The sequence below is a fragment of the Rattus norvegicus genome, chromosome 19, assembly GCF_036323735.1.
Source record: "Rattus norvegicus strain BN/NHsdMcwi chromosome 19, GRCr8, whole genome shotgun sequence".
Taxonomy (NCBI): Eukaryota; Metazoa; Chordata; class Mammalia; order Rodentia; family Muridae; genus Rattus; species Rattus norvegicus.
Window position 1 is genome coordinate 59958317 of NC_086037.1, and position 20027 is coordinate 59978343.

General features: G+C 45.6%; 1 protein-coding gene across 4 annotated transcripts in view; it reads left to right on the plus strand.

The window, feature by feature from the left end:
* Wwox (WW domain-containing oxidoreductase) overlaps nucleotides 1-20027 on the plus strand; it is a 930922-nt gene that overhangs the window by 619915 nt on the left and 290980 nt on the right. The window contains exon 10 of one of the 4 annotated variants that reach the window (XM_006255671.5): nucleotides 1-13784. This exon is cut by the window's left edge and continues 20103 nt beyond it. The exons of the other annotated variants lie outside the window; for them this stretch is intronic. The gene's annotated coding sequence lies outside the window, so the exon portion shown is untranslated. Of the gene's footprint in view, nucleotides 13785-20027 lie in introns of those variants that run through there. 4 annotated transcript variants of the gene reach the window in all.

Here is a 20027-nt window from a genome sequence, read left to right on the forward strand (position 1 = left end):
AGGGGTTCTGCTGTACAGATCTGGCATCTTTATGAAGAAGATAACAATGAAGAAAGAACGAATACATTTTGTGTGATTTTATGCATGACGGTTGGATCAACAGAAACAGTCTTCTGTGGGTACCACACATTCTTTACTTCCCAGGAATCTCTAAGCCATGCATTCTCAACTCTAAACCTTAGACATTGACAAAGGGCTTTGGGAATCTCCTAGTATCGTGTGAGGTAATGTGGGGCATTATGACCCATGTGTACTTTTCTGGGCAGAGGGTCCTTCTTTCTGACTGACTGGTCTATAAGAACTCATTTGCTCCTGGTGACTTAGTATGTCACCTTGAAACCACCACTGCTTCTCATGGCCTTTCAGCTTCGTGAGGAGAGTCCAAGAGTCACGCTGTCAGTTGTGATCTCCATTGAGTCAGTTGCTAGGATGGTCCTCTTTATTCAGTGTCCCTGGAGTACATCTCTGAGTCTTCCACACAGTAAATACTCAACAGACAGGTTGAACCAGTAAATAAGTTAAGGATGCTCATATCAGTTCTTTGTTGTTCCAAGGGCAATTCTTCATAGACTTGGTGAGGTAGAGGGTGAACAAGGCTTTTTGTTCTAACAGTTTTCTGTCACCTCAGTCCCTTGTCCCAGGGTCTGATACTAAAACATCTCAGCCTTTTGTGGATAATCAATGAACAAGAGGCTATATAATAGTTTATAACTACTTCCTGTTGGCATTGGGGCACCCTTATGGGGTGTGGGCAAAGAGCTGGAGTGTACAGCCAAGTCTTGGAAGAGCTCGTTATTTCACTGCTGTCCAGGTTGTGGAACCATCTGGGGGTAAGAAGGAATGTGTAGACCCAGTCAAAGCAGTCTGTGAAGGAGGGCTAGAGCGCCCATGGTTAACTGTTTCGGAGCTTTCCTGGATTGCCAGGTAAGGACTCAGGGATACTGGGAGAACCAATGTGAAATAACTCTAAGTACCCTACTAAATGATTGGGTTTTGTTGTTGTTATTGTTTTTCTTTATTTTGTTTGTTTGTTTGTTTTTTAACAGAGCTTGGGGTAAAGAGAAAATAGGAACCAACACCGTGGCTAGGTCTTTGTACTCTCTAAGCCAAGATGACTCTGAGATACATGCTGGGTGTCCCTGACAACTCCTGCACCAGTGAAACTCAGGCAGTTTACAAAGGGTTCATGTTCCTCCCTCGCCTCTGCCACACAGTGGCAACACAAATCTCTATCTCCCAAGGGAGTCGTGAGCATAAACTGAGGGAAGATGGATTAAGCTTGGCGATTGTTACTATCAAGTGTCAGCTTGAGACAACCTAGAATCATCTTCTCAGGAAGTCTCAATAAGGGATTCTCTACTTTGGGTTGGTTCACCATACTGGTGGAAGGTTGTCTTAATTAAGTTAATCGATGTGGGATGACCCAGCCTACTGTGGGAAGTACCATTCCCTAGGCAGAGAGTCCTTAACTATATGAGTGGAGCAATCAAGCTGACCCAGCCTACTGTGGGAAGCACCATTCCCTAGGCAGAGGGTCCTAAACTAGATGAGTGGAGAAATCAAGCTGAACAAAACCAAGCATACATGCCTTCTCTCTCTGCTCTCAACCATGGATGTTACCAGCTGCCTCAAGCTCCTTTTTGAGACTTCCCAGATAGGATAGGCTGGAACCCGGGGGGTAGAAGTGAGGGCAAAGAGCTGTTAAATGTACTCAGCAAACCATGCTATGATTTTTTTTTTTCCCTTTTAAAATAATGATCTGTTAAAAATCTCAAACATGAAACTATCCCACAAATACCAACTTACAACATGAAAAACATACCAGACTGCTCCAAAATGCAAACTCTGGAGCCAGGGGAAGGGTGAGTAACAAAGCACAAGGTCCTGAGTTCAGTCCTCAGAAAGTATGTGAAAAAGCCAGGTCTTTCTGTATAATCACAACATGGCAAAGGGGAAGGCAGGTGACTCCCTGAGCTCACTGGCCAGTGGGTCTACACAGCTGTGTGAGTACCAGGCAGTGAGGCATCCTATATCAAAAATAAAAAGAAGGTAGGCAGTTTGTGAAGAATAACTCCCAATGCTGTCCTCTGGTGTCTACATGCTCTCCACACACACACACACACACACACACACACACACACACACACACACACACTACACACATGCACACTCACACACATACATGCATACAATATGCACACATATCTATGCACAAGCACATTCTAGCTGGAAGTATTAAGTTCTTCACAGCAAAGCAAAAATTGATCTCATTCTCTCCCATCACATAGCTTTCTCGTTTATCTCCTGACTTAATATTTGTTTAATATGTGTGTCAGGAAAATACCCACAATCCCGCTGACATTCTCCCCAGCCATGGCATAAATCAGAACTTGCAATTCCACCAATGCCTCACCGCTCTTCTCAGGGCCTCCTGCAGGCAACTACAGTCAGACTTCCAAAAGGCCGTTTCTCCCTTCCTCCCTTTGGGGGCCAGAGACATGATTAACTTGCAATTATTGTGGCTTCCTCATTAAGGAATAGTTGTAGCAAGGGAGGAAAAAGAAAAAATCCAGGGACTGACAAGACAAGCTGTGTTTCTCTTGCACCTTGACTGTGTGGGTGGCTCTCATTCCTCTGCCCTTCAGGTTAGTAAAATCAAGACCAGTTGTTGAAGCTATGAGCTATCAATAAAAGTTAATGTAGCACAGGAAATGGGAAGAGGGAATGAAATCACTTAAGTGTTCAGGGCCACCAGGCCACCCGTGTGTCCCTTTGTGAACTGATCTGCACTCGGAGATGTCTCTGGTGCCCTGGCTTTCCGTGTGCTTGTGATTTCCCCCAAGTAAATGGCAGCGTATAAAGACCAAGGGCACTGGTGGGTATTCCTAATGTTGAGGCCTCGAGAGAAGTAGGAATGGTCTGTCACCTGTCTTGGGATAAGACTGTGTTCACCTCACTACCCTGTGACTTCAACTACTCAAGTCAGTTAAGTACCACAGTCAGAGGCCCATCCAGGGTAGGGACTAAAATCTTTTTCTGCACTAAAGATTCAAGACTGTCCCCTAGCCGAGACCTGACATGTTCCAGCTAAAAAAGACTATGCTGATGCCTTCCCAGGAAACACTGACTGCAGGCAGTGCCCACCGTGAACCCAGGTTGGCATATTGTATCGTGCACATCTGAACTTCACCTGCACCCCTTCAAACAGCAGGGAGCAGGAGTCTGTGCAGGTGGAGTAGAAAGCTGCGGCTTCTGGAGGCCAGTTCTCTGATGACTCCCTGGCATGTTAGTGACCTTAAAAATACAGGCTATGACACTGACACTGAAGCATGCAGTCACATTGGTGGTTTGTAAAGAGTCAGGGAAGTACTTTGGGTTCTTTTTCATTAAATGTTTATTTTTATGTGTGTCTAAGTGGGGGTGGGGGGGAGGCGAGCTACAGCCTGTGTGTGGAGGTCAGACATGATTGGGTCTCTCCTTCCACTGTATGGGTTGGGGATCAAACTCAGGTTGTCAGGCCAAGAAGCAAGCAACGTTATCTACTGTAGCATTTAGGGCAGGCCCAAGTTATATTTATTGGATTGTTTATTTATATTTATGGTGTATATGGTATGGTACACACACACACACACACACACACACACACACAAACACACACACAATGGCACTAGTGTAGAGGTGAGAGGGCGACTTGCTAGACTTGGTTTCCTCTTTTCACCATGTAAGCGCCTGGGACTGAGCTCAGCTCGTCCAGATTGCCTGTACTTGCCTCTACCAACAGAGCCATCTTCCTGACCCTAAAGCCCTAAAGCTTCCAGAGAAACGCTGATTTCTCTCAGGTACCTGCTGGGAATGAGGAATTACAAGGGCCGCCAGTTTGTGCCCACACACCCAAATATCCAGGCTGCCAGTCCTCTAGGCTCACAGAATTTTCCACAGGCTTTAAAACAACAACAACAACAACAAAAAAAACAAAACAAAACAAAAACAAAAAAACAAACAAACCATGAGTTTCACAGGGGTTGAGCACAAGTCCTCATGGCAAACACTTTCCCAGCCAACCCCCCATGGCACCCCATCTCCTATCCTGTGTTTTAGTCTCTGTAGAGTGATGTCCTACTTACAGTGCCCCCAACTCTGAACGGATGAGCGAGTGTTTCTGGTGAGTACATTCCTGACTTCTCAACAGTAGGAATTGCCTCTAGATGTCTCCACAGTAGAGCTTGCAGAAGTAAGATCAGAGCTGCCCACTGGGGGTGTGCTCATTTCCATCTGACTCCGAGCTCTCTCCATCCACAGGAGTGAGTGGCTGGCATCACTGGAGAGCATGCTGCTTCTCACTGACTTCACTGGCCCATGAGTCTGCCCACTTGGATGTATTGGTTTTGAAAGCTAAGTTACAGCCATTTGTTTCCTCACTGGCTGGTCTTTTCAGACCTGGGGCAGACCTTTTCCTTCAGCTATAATCCAGGTGTTTGTCCCTCTGTCACCGCTTCGAAAAGACATGGCTTCAAACCCCAACTGGAGGGATAGTCTCTCTATTTCTCAACCACAAGGCAAGAGGGAAGATCCCTCGAGGAGAGCCTTTCCTTTTCCATTCAGGAGTCTGCTTTCCCTTGGTTTGTTGTCAGTGACCTAGTTTCTTTTCGACTAAATACAGATACACACTACTACTGCCTGTTCAAAGAGCCATGTCTCAAAGTTTGGAGACCCAAAGGCCCAGGAAGGGAAATCCCCTCTAACCTTCCACTTAACACACAGGCAGACAGACTTGAGTTTCTTGAGTCACCAGCTCTCGCAATGATGGTCAGAACTGTGGCAGCACCCCCCAATCGTGGCCCTGTTCTCATTTTTCTGTCATCTCTGTGTATTTTACATGAACCTGGTCTGCATAGTATGACACTTTTCTTCCTCTTCACTCTCCCTCCTTATTCTCCTCACCTACTCAGTGTTTTTAAATAGGAAACTGTCTACCCATTCAAGCTGAACCTTCCCAAGGACCCAGCATGTCTCCTCCTAGCTCCCAGAGACTCCTGGTTAGGATAGATTCTTTTAGAGAAATTAATTTCAAGGTAATACTATTTTTTTAAAAAGGCTTTTTAAAAAAGGCTACGTGGTTGCATGTAGAAAAAATTCAGTCAACATTTGTTGAATATCAGATAAATGAACAACAGAATCGAGCACTGGGCCAGGCCACCTTCACTGTTCCTGAGGCCGTTCCATTTCTTTTAACGAGACAGTCAGGAGTAATAATGTTAGCTACTGTCACTAAACAGGACGAGACAGGACCCCCTCCCCTCCCTGCCATGGCTTTGTCCTTGTCCCTGTGACCTGGATACACTGCTGAACCTCCCAAATAACTATGTCACAGTGGCCGGAAGTGGGAGAGGAGTGAACGTGAGCCCAATGACCGGATTAAAGGATCGTTGTCTTTCTGAAGGTCCAAGGTGAGTCCTGGAGGGGCCACATGGCTGACACAGTCTTTGATGCTCACTGGGCCTGAGTATCACAGCTCCTGCTACCTCTGCCTCTGGTCTAAAGTCAGTCTACATCACTGGCTCAGCCCCAAATTGAGACTGACCAGGAAAGGGACCAAGGGGCAAGTTGTAGGACAACAGCTCCGAGCAGGTCGTACTGTGCAATCAATGGTCCTGCCCTTATTTCAGGTTGGTCTTCCTTGATTAACACAGCACAAGCATCTGATCTTAATAAGCCAGCTCTTGATTTCACCGATAGGAAAATACCCATCAGCCCTTTAAAGGGATATCAAAGAGATGAAGGTTGAGAGACAACGAAGTGAATTAGCATGGCGGGAAATGCAGCAGTATGGTGGTGCAGCATGGACCCAGCAGCCATGGCTTTGACCCCTTAACCTCGCTATGCTATCTGGCTAAAAAGGGAGAGAGGCAGCAGGATGGCTCAGTGGTTAGTAATGCTTGCGGCCAAAGCTGATGGACCGAATCTGATGGCCAGAACCCACATGGTAAAAGGAGAGCACCAGCTATGGCAAGTTACCCTCCGACCTCCATAGGTGTCCTGTGATATGTACACACACAAACCCCAAGAGACATGTACCGATTAAGTAAATAAATGTTAAAAAAATTTTTTTTGAATACTCCAAGTGGTAGGTAAAAAACAAAGCAAACAAGCAACAGTAAAAAAATAATAACAACAAAAGAAAGAGAAAAGAAAAAGGAAAGGAAACTGTGCTTGTTTGCAAAACTATCACAAGATGTCTGGCAAGTATCCCATAAACACTAATTTTCTGCCCTTTGTCCCTTTTCCACACACTGCACATTGGCTTAGAGCTGTTACCGGGGGCTGTGTGCACGCTGCCCTCAGTTGGTGTCTAATCTACCCTCCCCATTGGTGGTCACCTTAGTGTCTCTATTTACTGTAGGCACAAGCGCCCTTCAAAGGACAGCGCCCTTCTATTCATATAGCTCATGGCTGCCTGTGAACACACAGCTTGTGAAACGTTTGACACTTGTGCTTCTCACGTATGTATTCGTCTGCTGTGCTGTACACATCCATGGAAAGGCTTAAAATCTGTTCTCCATAAAGATGTCCTTAAGCCATCACTTGCTTTTTTGCTAACTATAGTACCTGACTAGGAGGTAGGAGATGTTTGATATCATTAATGGTAAAAGAATTCTGAGCAATCTTTTCAGCCCCTGTACTCACGTAAACATTTTCTGTTTTATTTTCATTAGATGGATATGTGTCTGTCTATATGGAGGGGTGTGTGTGTGTGTGTGTGTGTGTGTATTTGTTTGTGTGTGTGTATTTATGGGTGCCTGTGGAGACCAGAAGAGAGCTGAATCCCCTGGAGTTGAAGTTACAGGCAGTTATGACATGGGTGCTGAGATCTGAACTCAGATCCTACGGAAGAGTGGGAAGTGCTCTTAACCACCTAGCCTACTCCCTAGCCCCAGGTCTTAACTTGTTAAAGATAAGAATCCCCTGAGCTTGGGAAATGGCTCTGGGACTAAAGAACTTGCCTTGCCATGATTCTCGGACCTAAGTTTAAAAGAAAACATGGCGTGGTAGCACACAGTTATAATCTTAGCCAGGGTGAGTAGGAGGCAGAGACCAGGAGATCCCTGGAGCTCACAGATCAGCTACTTCATGGCTATGTTCCAAGCTAATGAGAGACCATGCACTTAACAGAAGGCACCTGAGAGAATAACTCAGGTTGTCTTCTGACTTCCATATGCATATATACAACACACACACACACACACACACACACACACACACACACACACACCACAATTTTTCTACCTGTGACAACTTTATAGAACTAACTTGGTGCTAACCTCCCCTCTCACATGCTCTTTGACCTTAGGACACTTAGGAAGACCCAGTTGAGTCCTGCAAGGTGTTGTTGCTCAGAGGAATGCCCTCCCTAGGTCTCTGGCCTTTTATTTTTTAGGAACAGGCTGCATGGAAACTGCAGAGTGACTGCAGCCCACTGTCTATCTTGGTGCTGAAGAAATGTTCAGATTTCAGCTAGTAACACATATGTCTTACACAGCCTCCTGCCAGCCCTTTTGTAAATGTTAGTTGACACTGTACACAGAGAAGGCACACAGCTTTCCTTTCCTTCCATGGGCTGCCTTTAAAGGCAGTGCCAAAACTTCTTATTTTAAGCTTAGTCCCATGATCCTCCAGTGGAGGTAATGGCTCTCGTCGGCAATGCATGATCTTGAACTGTGGCTCATGTCTGCTTCTCTTTTGTAAGGATGTGTTTCCCACATTCTCCCCTGACAGAAGCCCACCAATTCTCTATTGTAATAAACAAATAGGTTTTGAAAGTTCGACTCTTTTTCTTTCCTAAAGGAGTTTCAAGGGTAAGATCTGCTGCCTCGTGAATGTCAAAGCACCTCTCTCATTGGCTCTTTCTCCTCCTCCCCCCACTCCCTGGCTCTTTAATTTGTCCGTGTTCTCTACTTACTCAGCCTTAGATAATTTTCAAAGTACCGCTTCCTCCAGAGATCTCTAAACAGCAGAAACCCTGGCTCTTAAAGATTTGCCATTCTCAGAGAATCCTAGTTAAGGTGTTCCCCCCGCCCCCAGGTTATTTATAACTGGATTTTATCTCTGAAAATTAACTAAAAGAAGATTAGCCAAAAAGTCTAAGGGAAAAAAAATGCCTTAAACACCTCATCTGCTACTCTGTGCTCAAACAGATATTTTCATCTTAAGGGTTTAGCAAACCCAGTGGAATGTACTTTCTAGTTTGGGGCATAAAATAAGATAACATTCTGCATTCCTCCTGGAGATATGGCTTCCCTCCTTACGAGGAAGATGCGAGGAGAGAAAATGCGAACGTTCTTAGTATGGTCTTATTGCTGTGCCCGTTACGTTAAGTGGATCCCAGCTCTGCTGCTCCAAGAGCCCCTGGAACATTTAAACACCTCTTCCCGGAACAGATACTTTCTTCGAAGGCACTCCCAGAACCAAGTCACCCGATGGAGGAAGCCTGCCTTACTTTTAGACATTTCCCCATCTAAGTTATCCAGGTGAGCCAGGAAGCCAGGAACCTTTGCTGTGCTTTCTCCAACCTGGACTTGGATATCCATTGTATCCAGTTTCAGTCTGAGCGGAAGGTCAAGTCTACACCCTAGGACAGGAGAGCTTCCTTGTCTGACAGGCCCAACTCTTCCCGCTGAGTGCCTGCTTCAACTCTCTGGCCTGTGTGCCTCCTCCTTCTGATTGTTTGTTCCTCTGGCCTATCTGCCTCCTCCTCTGGTCTACCTGCTTCATCTCTCTGGCCTGTGTACCTCCTCTCTCTGACTATCCTGCTTCCTTTTGTCCTGTGCCTCCTCTTTCTGACCTGCCTGCCTCCTGTCTATCTGGTCCTAGGATCTACCTGTCTCTTTTCTCTGCCTCATCTCCCACCTATTTCTCCTCTCTCTCTCTCTCTCTCTCTCTGCCATGCAGTTGTGCCCCTGTTCCCTCTTTCGGAAATGGCCTTCCCTCGTGGACCCAAGGGCCCTCCTTCAACACAGGGATTTGCTCTCACATCCCTTTCTCTGCGGAGCCTGTCCTTCCTACTGACCCACCATAGCCTGTGCCCATGTCCCTTGTGCTCTCTCTTCTTGACATACTTCCTTCACAATGTTCTGAATGGACAGATGCGCTCAGAGCTGTCCGTGTGTTCTGTCTGCTCCCTCACCCTGAAGAAATAAAAACAAAATCCCAAGAATTCAGCTTTTTGAATAGTTTTGCCAGTGTTGTCTTTTCCAGCACATGGAGACATTAAATACACACTTACTGAATGACTCCAGAGGAACAAACACATGGATACACCCTGCCCCTCCACTCTGCCAAGTAACCACACAGTTTTCAGTGTATTTCGTACTTTAGCAAAATTAGTTTCCCCAAATGGACTGACTTACTCATATAAGTAACTGGGTGAGGGGATTTGAAACCAGCTCTCTACGACTCTTATCAACTGGCAACATGATTGAAACTAGATCACCCAGCAGACAAAGCTCTGAGAATGTCTGTGAGGAAGACTCTAGATTGGATTAACCAAAGTGGGAAGACCACCCTAACTGTGGATAGCACTGTCCCTTGGACTGGGCTCCTGGACTGAATGGAGAAACTGAGTTCAGTGCCAGCATCCATCTCTACCCCTTGACCAGTACAGTATGACCAGCCAGCTGCCTCGTGCTCCCACTGCCCTGCTTTCCTCCCCACAATAGACAGAATCATCAGACCATGAGCCAAAAACAAACCCTTCTTTCCTTATGTTACTTTTGTCAGATATTAAGACAAGTAACTAATTTACAGTGTTTGTTATTCTTCTATTGCTGTGGCAAAACACCATGAACAGGGTAACTTATAGAATAAAAAGGTTTACTTGGGCATATGGCTTCAGAAGGTTAGAATCCATGATGGTCAGCAAAGTATAGTGGCAAGAACGGCTGGGAGCTCACATCTTAATCCACAAGCAGGAAGCAGAGTGCATACGGGGAATGGCTTGAGTCTTCTAAAACCTCAAATCCCACACCTAGTAACACACCTCCTCCAGCAAGGCCACACCTCCCAGTCCTTTCCAAAGAGTTCTACCAGCTGGGGACCAAGGTACTTCTGCATGCTACCCTTCCATGTATTAACCAGGCCCAACCATGCTGAGCTTCTGAGATGAGATGAGACACTGTGCATCTATGTTAGTATGGCCACAGACCCCTCCTGCACAAAACACAAGCCTTAGAGATTTGACCATCACCAAATGGTCTTGCTTAGGGCAGTGGTGCCACAGTGCTGTTGGAGGGTCAGACTGCGGATGGGGCCCAGACCAACAACTCTTTAGCTTCATGTCCCAAGGTAGGCAGTGACCAGGGTAAATTATAGCAGATAGAAGTGGTATGTTGGGCCATGGTCTCACAGGTCTCACTAAAATGAGCTCCTGGGCTCATTTCTAACTCTGTAGGGACACATGACCGCCCTCCCCTCAGTTTACTCTTCAGTTAAATGGGATGATAAACAGCTTTCATGACTATTTCATATGGTTTGGGGGTTGGGGGAGGAGAAAAATGAAACAATACTTACACAACTCCTGGTTCATTCTCTGAGGAACACCAGGCATCAGTAGATGTCAGCTTCTATTTATGTTTCCAAGAACAGCTAGCTCATGGGTGTGGTATGACAATAACTATAAGACAATGACTGTAAGGAATGCTGCTTGACACATATCAGAGTTCCATAAATGTTGTCGATTCTTTTCTTAATTTCCTCTATGTCCTGCTTGCTTCCGAGACTCAGCAGACTGGTTTCAACTCCAACTGCAAGGTTACAGATGCAACTTATAACTCCTGCGACCCTCAGTATTGTGGAGGACAAGAATCCAAGGAGGAAAATGGGAGATGGAGTATGAAGAATATGGGCTTCAGGGTCACATACTAGAGTTTCAATACTTGGAAAGGGTTGGTTAGCCCATTGGGCGGGTCTTCATGATCATATCGAGTGTGTTAATTATTCTGCTACAAAATAATCAACCGGGACACACGAAGGGAGGAAACATTTATCCTCGGCTCACAGTTTCAGAAGGTATCTTTTAATCAAGGCCAGGAAGGCATGACAGCCAGTGGCCTCATCCGCGCCTGTGTGTGGTGGTTTGAATATGCTTGGCCCATGGGGAGCAGCACTGTTAGGAGGTGTGGCCTTGTTGGAGGAAGTGTGTCACTGCAGGAGTAGGCTTTGACACACAAAACTAGTCAGTACAACGCAGACCTCTCAGCTCCTTCTCCAGCACATGTCTGCCTGTACGCTGCCATGCTTCCTGCTATGATGCTAATGGATAGACTCTGAAACTGTAAGCCAGCCCCAATTAAATGTGTGCCTTTAGAAGAGTTAGTTGCCGTGGTCACGGTGTCTCTTCACAGCAGTGGAAACCCTAACTGAGACCCAGTAGGAGCTGGGAGCTTGGTTTATTTACTTCTTGTTGGGTCAGAAGTAGAAGCAGAGACCACCTCTGAGGTCTGCCCCATAGCAACTCACTTTTGCCAGCTGGACCCCACGTCTCCATTTCCCCTCAGGTAGACTTTCCAGACAAGGGCAATGAGCAACTTCATTCCTCACCAAAGACATCACGAGAACTGTGTCTAGGCCACATCCTTCTCTGAAAGTTCTTAAGCCAGGACCCCACAGTTCAAATCACCCTCCACACCAGTGTCTTCCATGCACCTACCAGTTAGGGTTCATTAAGCCCTGCTTAAAGCATCCCACTGCTTTCCCAATCCAAAGTTACACGGTCCACATTTCTCCAAGCAAAAGCACGGTCAGGCCTGTCCCAGCAAGACCTGATCCCTGGCACCAACTTCCACCTTAGCTAACCTCCTGTTGCTGTGAGGAGACACCGTGACCATAGCAACTCTTACAAAGGAAAGAATTTGTTTAGAGCTTGCTTACAGTTCAGAGGTTTAGTCCATTGTCATGGCAGGAAGCGTGGCCGTACACAGGCAGACATGACAGGTACTGGAGAGTAGCTAAGAGCGCTCCACTAGAGCAGCAGACAGTAAGAAAAGACACTGGCCCTGAGCATTTGAAACCCAGAAGTCCACTCTCAGAAACACCTGTCCTTAAAAGCCCACACCTATTACACCATGGCCACACATCCTAAGAGTGCCACTCCCTATAGCCCGTGGAGAGCCATTTTCACTGAAGCCACCACCCTCCCCAAACACCTCATCAGCTGTGAATGAGAGGCTCGAATACATGAACCTGTGTGGAATACGTCCTCGTCGAGCCTGTCTTTGGTAGACTAGAGAGCAGCCCCTTCAACAATGGCAGCATGATGTGAAGATGGTGCACGCTGTCACTCCAAAGGTTTCACGCTGCCTGTGCCTTTGTTCAGGATTTAAAGGAAGGCAAGGTCTAGGCTCCTCCTTTATGGAGATTTCCTCACATCCCCAAACATCTCTGTCCTCCATAACTGTAACATGAGCCACAGCTGAGCTGGGTTTTGTTTTGGGTTCGCTTTGTTTTTCTTTGTTTTTGTTTCTTTGTTGGGGAGGGGAGGCAGGGTCTCCCTGTGTCTCCTTAGAACTCACTACTTAGTTGGCCTTAAACTTAGGCTGACACCCTGTTTCTGCGATACTCAATCTCGATGGCGTAGATCCTGGATCTAATAATGTCCCTGCAAGCTTAGAAAATAAGCCACAAGATAAACCCCAATTTTCTTCCTCACACATAGAATCCACGCAATACAAGCACGCACAGCTGGGCTTGCCGGCTAACTTCCATCCAAGAGGTGTCGTCACAGTACCTAGGAGCAAGTCTCCAAAATCTTCTCAGACTCTCGTATGATTTTGAAGCTTAAGTTTTATATTTTTTTCTAAACATGAGGGAGTCTTGGGGGGGGGGCGCAGGGGGCAGTGATTGTAGCTGACCAAGAGTTTCTATTAAAAGGCAGTTGTGGGAGGCTGCAGAGATGGCTTAGTGGCCAAAATGCTTGCTGCCGCGTAAGGAGGACAGACCCAAGTTCGATCCCCAGAACTCACTTTAAAAAGCTAGGTGTGGTTAGCATGCTTGGAAACCTCAGTAGTCGGAGAGGCATGGACAGACAGACTTCTGGGGTTCACAGGCCAGGAAGGCTCGCCTGCCTCACGTGCCAGCCCCAGGCTAATCAGAAACCCTGTCTCAAATTAAGGTGGGAGCTCCTCAGGAAAGAAGTTTAAGGATGACTGACCTCTGCCATTCACATGCATGTATGCACATGTGTACATGCACCTGTTCATATATGTCAGATGAATATACTCGCGTACACATACACACTTACACAAAATAAATGAAAATAAATGAATCAAAGTAGGTACAGTTAAAGGACAAAGCAGAAGTGGCCCTCGTGGTACCGTCTACAATTCACATGGAGTTATATGTGTGAGGAAGAAAACTGGGATCTTTCTGGTGGCTTATAGTCCAATCTTGCAGGGACATTAGATCCAGTCGGGCATCAGAAGAAACACCAGTCCTGAATCCCAGAGACTGTGCTGCCTTCGCACTTTCTCTCTTATTAACATGAAAACACCTTACACGGTCAAAACATCTAAAGACCACTTTCTACTTTATTTTCCATCACTTCCGTCCAATGCCTGTGCGTGTCACCCACCCCCGCCCCCACCCCTCCGCCAGCCCCCATACCTGTGGAAATGAGACTGTCACCTGCTTTGAGCATCCTGTTCCCTTTCGAGTTTGTAATGAAGCCCTCCGGGAATCACGCGATTACAAAAATGAGTTACAAATCCTCACCTGCGTTACCAAAGTGTGGAGTCGCTTCCCCAGCTCTGTTTAAATTGTCTACAGAACAAGAAATAATTAGTCAAGCGCTATTGGTAATTAAGCACATAAGACGAACATTAAACAAACTGCAATCTTGCATGATTTTGAAGGTGGATAGGCAGGTTTCCACACTTGGAACCCAGCCAGTGTGCCCTTCCCCACTCCCTGTTTCTTTATTACAGGCAAGGGAATTCACTTGTCTGACTTGCCGATGTTCCCCTGGACAGCTCTCCATCCGAGAGTTCACAGACATGGTGTGAGCCGTTAATTTTTTTATTTATCTGAACAATAACACCACCCGGACAGGATGACCTCAAAGAAGTTGATGTATTGAGTGGAAAGACACTTCGCGCTCTCAACCTGATCTTACGTGGGCTAAGCTGGAGTCATTTCGTGACTCAGAGTACAGCGTGTAATACTGGCTCTATAGGATGCTGACTGTTTGAGAATCCAGGCCCTTCAGGGAACCAGGCCCTGTGCAGCCAGGGCTGCAAGCAGGCCAGGAGCCCACCCAGCCTCACCCAGACCCCTACCTGAAAAAGACATGTAGCCTACATCACGTTTGCCCTGTTCTATCACATAGCAGAAGTCCCATAGTAACTGAGCCTGCTTCCTCCAGGTCAAGGGCTGAAACTCCCATCCATACTGCCTGTTGGAGGTCATGATACATATCTCATCTGAAGGATGGTTCCACTGGATGGCCTTCTGACCCGCTCCTTGCCCTCTTCCCCTCTCCCCTTCTCCTTTTCTCTTCTTTCCCTCCCTCCCTAAAACCTAACAGCCCCCCTTTCCAAAACACATTCTCTTTCAGAGTCTCCTCATCAAATCACCAGAGCCTCTTTTCACTGTTTTTATTTTTTTATTTTATTTTTTTTTGAGAGAAGAGTCTCACTCTGTAGCCCAGGCTATCCTAGAACTCACTATGTAACCAGGCTGGTCTCAAACTGACAGTGATCCCTCAGCCTCAGCCACCACACGTGTTGGGATGACAGGTCTGAGCCAGTACGTCCATCTTCCTTGGAGTTCCTTACAAAGGTTCACTTATATAATCCCCGCTGTACTAGAAAACTCTAAAAGCCTTTACCGTCTAATTTAGTGAAGTTTTTATTGGAGGTCAGAACTTTTAGAAAACTGATTCACAGGATTTGATTAAGATAGATATGTTTAGAGAAACTCAGAAAAAAAATCAACATTTCCAAACCACTCAGATTAGAAAGCTAAATACCCAGTCCACAAACACATTGGGTTTGCTTAGAAAATGAAAAAAGTGTCCTAAATTAGATTACTTAAAGGAATGCTGTCAACAGGGATACTGTATAACACTAGTCATAAAAAAGACCCGTCCACCTATTGATTCCACTCCCAAAGCTATTTGTCGTCAAAGAACATGCATGTAAGGAAAAAGAAATGAAACATCCACACAAGCTCTCTCCACTGTGGTATGGGGAGGCCAAAGATGCTCCTCCCTACGTCTTATTAGCTATGAGGGGTTTAATAATAACCCTTACATCAGAAGCTAGGGTTGAGATTGGATAGAGCAGGAAGTCACTGTCATATGCTCCTATGCTGTTTCCCTTTCCATGCTTGGGGTGTGTGCATGCCCCTGTGTGTGGGAGTCCACCTGTGTGCTCACGTATATGCGAGAGAAATCTGAACCTCGGGTATTATTCTGCAGGAATGAATGCTGTTTGCCTTGCTTTACGACACGGGGTCTCTCACCAGTCTGGAGCCTGCCATGTAGACTAGGCTGGGAGGCCCGTAAGCCCTAGGGATCGTGCCATCTCCACTTCCCCATCTTTGGGGTTACAGATGCAGGTCACCACCACTAGCTTTTCCTGTGGGTGCTAAGGAGCAAGCCAAGATCTTCATGTTTTTGTGGCCAGCGCTTTACTGATAACACTCTCACTGGCCTGCTATCCGGGTCTTACTGTATAGCCCAGACTGACCTAAAACTCACAACCCTCTGCCTCAGCCGCACTAGGGCTGGGATTCTAGGCGTGCATTAACACCCATGGCCCATGCAAGATGCATCTAGTGACAGGTACATGCCCTGGGCTCTTGTCATGTGTGCGTCATACTGTAACACAAACTTCCAGGGACACACAAAGTTCACCCGGTCCCTTAGAGAATTCAAGATACCAAGTAAACTCAACTGCATGCCTTTCCTTTATCTCTGCTCGCCTTACCCTGAGCGACAGTCTTTAGTTCCCAGCCCCACCCCCAGCTCTTGGCTGTGCTCCCGGGACCCTGCTTCTTCCAGTGTAAGGTGTGTGTGTGTGGTGTTCTTGACTGAAACAGCACCCCAATTCATCAGCATGCTAGCAGAGAAGTACCTGGAGATCTCTGTGGGTATCTCCTGATGTCAGGAGCTCACTCCCGCCGCGGCAGGGGGATACCAATTGCCCTCTACACTCTTTCTATAGTTTTCCATTTGTAAATGGGAAAGGAGCATGGAAAAAAAGTCCTCTTGCCTCTTTCCATCTGTATTTTCTTTACTAAATTATCCAGTCTTATAAATATTTGAATAACATTTGGTCGGAATAAAAATCTTTCCTGTCAGCTCAGTACAAGAGCAGTCCTGGCTCCCGAGACCGTAGCAGTCAGAGAAATTAATATTGATTTGTTAGAAAATAGTTTTCACTCTGTCTAAACATCTTATTCTGGGGCTCTTGAACCAAAATTATGAATTTAAAAGCAGCAAAATACTTTTTCGCAGTTGTCCCAGTGAAACTAATTATGGGCAGATTGTGGGGGGAAAAAAACGGATTGGATGCGATTTCCACAAAGAGTTCCACTAACCAAAATTCGAGCGGGCCAGAGATGGATGCCTGATTTATTTGAGCAAGCTGAAATCTGGTAGCATGGAAGACTTATGTAAATAGTTTCCACCGTTTCTGTGTGGGTAACTCAATACATTAACATCTCATAAATGGAAGAAGATGAAGGGGGGCTTTTTAAAAAATAGTAACTTAATTTACTTTGTAGAAGGGTCAGAGAGTTTTTCCCTTCTTTCTTAGGACTGTAAGTATTGTTTTTTTTTTAAAGGCAGCTCTTTCCTCTGCCATATAAATGTACAAAATTCGAGAATTTGTCTTGGCTTTTAATTACATGCATGTTTAAGGTTTGGGGTAGAAAAATGTTTTTTAAGGGAAAAAAAGAAGAAAATAAATCATTACCCATATGCCTATGCCCATTTTAAAGCCTATAATATATTTTTCTCTAAAAGATGCAATTGCTTTTTGTCTCACAGAACTCCCAGCACATCTATCTCTGTCCTGCAATATTTACTGAACATTGAATATGATATATACCCTAAATATGGTTTTACATAGTGGGCTAGCAAAGGAATGTCTCATCTTCTTTAGACGTGTGAATTGTTCTCGTGTGTGTGTGTGTGTGTGTGTGTGTGTGTGTGTGTGTGTGTGTGTGTGTTGGTGCACAAATGCAGGTAACAATAGGATGTGGGGTATTAGCTATCACTCTATTCCCTTCTCACTAGACCTGGAGCTAAACTGGCAGCCTGCATGCCCTGTGTTTGCTATTTCTCTACCTCTTCCCAGTGCTGGGCTCATAGGCAGAGGCACAGGAGGCTATAAGCAGCTCTTTGGGCTTTGTGGTATCGTTTTGTCCTGTTGTGTTTTGTTTTGTTTACACAGTACTGGGGATTCAAACTCAGGTCCTTAATCTTGTATAGCAACTGTTCTTACCCACTGAGCCATCTCCCTGCCTTGTTTCCCATCGTAAGTGACCCATCGTCGACCATCTCTGTACAGAATTCCTTATCTGAATTGGAGAGACTTTCTTAGAAGCCCAATGCCTGGAATTTCATCTTTCGACCTGTTCTAAGGATCTTGATACATACATATTATCTGATGTACTCCATAAGTATAAGATTATAAACAAAACACATACATGAAGGGAGAAATGTATATGCAGGCAGACTGATTGAAAGATTAAAAAGAGAGTCAAATATACAGAATATAAATGCAAAGAAACCTGGCTTTGGTGGCTCCTCCCTGTCATCAATTCCAGCACTCAGGAGGTAGAGGCAGGAGGATCAGGAATTCAAAACCACCCTAGCTTACATAGTAAGTTTTAGGGGGGCTGGAGAGATGGCTCAGTGGTTAAGAGCACTGACTGCTCTTCCTGAGGTCCTGAGTTCAAATCCCAGCAACCACATGGTGGCTCACAACCATCTGTAATGAGATTCGATGCCCTCTTCTGGTGTCTGAAGACAGCTACAGTGTACTCATATACAATAAATAAATCTTTAAAAAAAAAAAGATTAAGTTTTAGGCCAGCCTGGGCTGTGTAAGACAACCTCAATAAATTAATTATCAATTAATTAATTAATCGAAGAAGTGCCAAGAAACTTTGGAGACAATATAATTAAACCCCAAAAAGTGCAGCTGGTGTCCCACCTGCCAGAGCTGTGGGGATGCATGGCTTGTCTATGATTGTCTCTCTTTAGAGAGCACCATTAGCCTTGAAGGATGGAGTCAAAGCAACTTCTTCCTTGAAGTAGTTCATTAAAGCATCATGAATATGGAGTCCTTATAGTTCATAGGCTCTGTTGGGTTGAGGAGGACCAATTCCAGTCTTCATATTAGCAGTTTCAAATTTTCAGAAAATTGAAATATATATATATATGTATATATATATATATATATATACTTGTATACACAGAGAGAGAGAGACAGACAGAGACACAGAGAGACAGAGAGAAAGAGACAGAGAGAGGACAGAGACAGAGAGAGGACAGAGACAGACAGAGAGAGGACAGAGACAGAGAAAGGACAGAGACTGTCCTGTGCTGAGTTTGAAAAATGAACTCTTTCCCTACCAGAGTAAGCGGAACCAGGCTGTGTATATCGGAAGAGAGTTTCCTTGTCATCCTACTCCACTGTCACCTTGTAAAATGCCATTTTATTTCGTAAGTGACTCCCCTATGGCTCCCCATATCTCTGAGCTGCTTGACTTCATTATCAACTGTTACGGCTTTCTTCCCTTTCTCCCAACTCAGACCGTTCTGGAGTCCTGAAGCCATCTGCTTCAGAGAAACCCGTTTGACATTTTCCCTGGCATCCAGGTACCACAAGTAGTGCATAGTGTATAAAGACGACGGAGTAATTTAGAAAGAAGAAAACAAAAAGAGCAGTAAGAAGTTACCAAGAACAACTGAGGAGATCTCCAGAGCATTTTTAATCACTTCCTCTGGGAAGCCGAAGTTCACGGGCATCTCAGATCGTCCCATGGTGTGTGCATAAGCACTTAGGGGCACACGTGGTGACACCTGGCCCTATCCCATAGAGTAGCTGAGTCCAAATCCCCACAAGTCTTTTTAAAGATGGGGGTCTTCTGGACATGACAAAGGAGAAGACATTACCAAATCACAATTCCCATTTGCCTTTCGAGGTGTTGGATTTCCTCCCCCTCCGCACTTGTGCAATTAAGGGTTTTGCTGAGCGAGCTCTGGACTCTGTCTCTTTAAGTGTTTAACAGTAATTGGTTCATGTCCCTGCGTTCATTGAAAATCCTAGACATTTCATGTAGAATCTTCTTAATGAGGGGATGAATTTTTCATTCACATTAGAAAGCTCACTCTGACAAACAATTTCTAAATAAAACTTTGGCGACATGACATCCCACATTGGACCTGACACCGAGGACAGGTGCATTAGAATATAACTCCGTGGCGATCCTTCAAGCTGTCAGCCATGAATATTTTATTTCTTAATGAATCATCCTCATGAAATGAACTTTCTTGTTGTAGTGTCAGTGCCATTTACAACAAAAAGCCGGCTCCCTTTTCAAAAGGTGAGCCTGGGAAAGATGCTGATGTAAGCACAAGCTGCTTCACCCCACCTGAGTGGCGTGGGGACCCAGCTGCACACTTCCCACCCCTCTGCTGAAATCAGGGACCCAGGGAGAAGGTGTTCCAGGACTGCCGCTGCTTTTATCAGAACTGAGTTCTGGGGAACCCAACTAGGGGCTGGTGAGCACCTGGAGTCATCAGCCATCTGTTTGAGTGTCACAGATGCTAAGGCCCACAGCATCTGTCCGGCTGAAAATAAAGAGAGCTATCGGTTTGGCCATACACTTGAGTTTTTCCCCCATAGAATGTTCTAGAACCTTGGGTCAGAGATGATGGCCCCAATAGACAATAAAATTGCTTCCCCTAAGTAGTCTGGGGTTAGTTTTGAGGCATCACCATCGGAATAGTGGCACAAAGATTT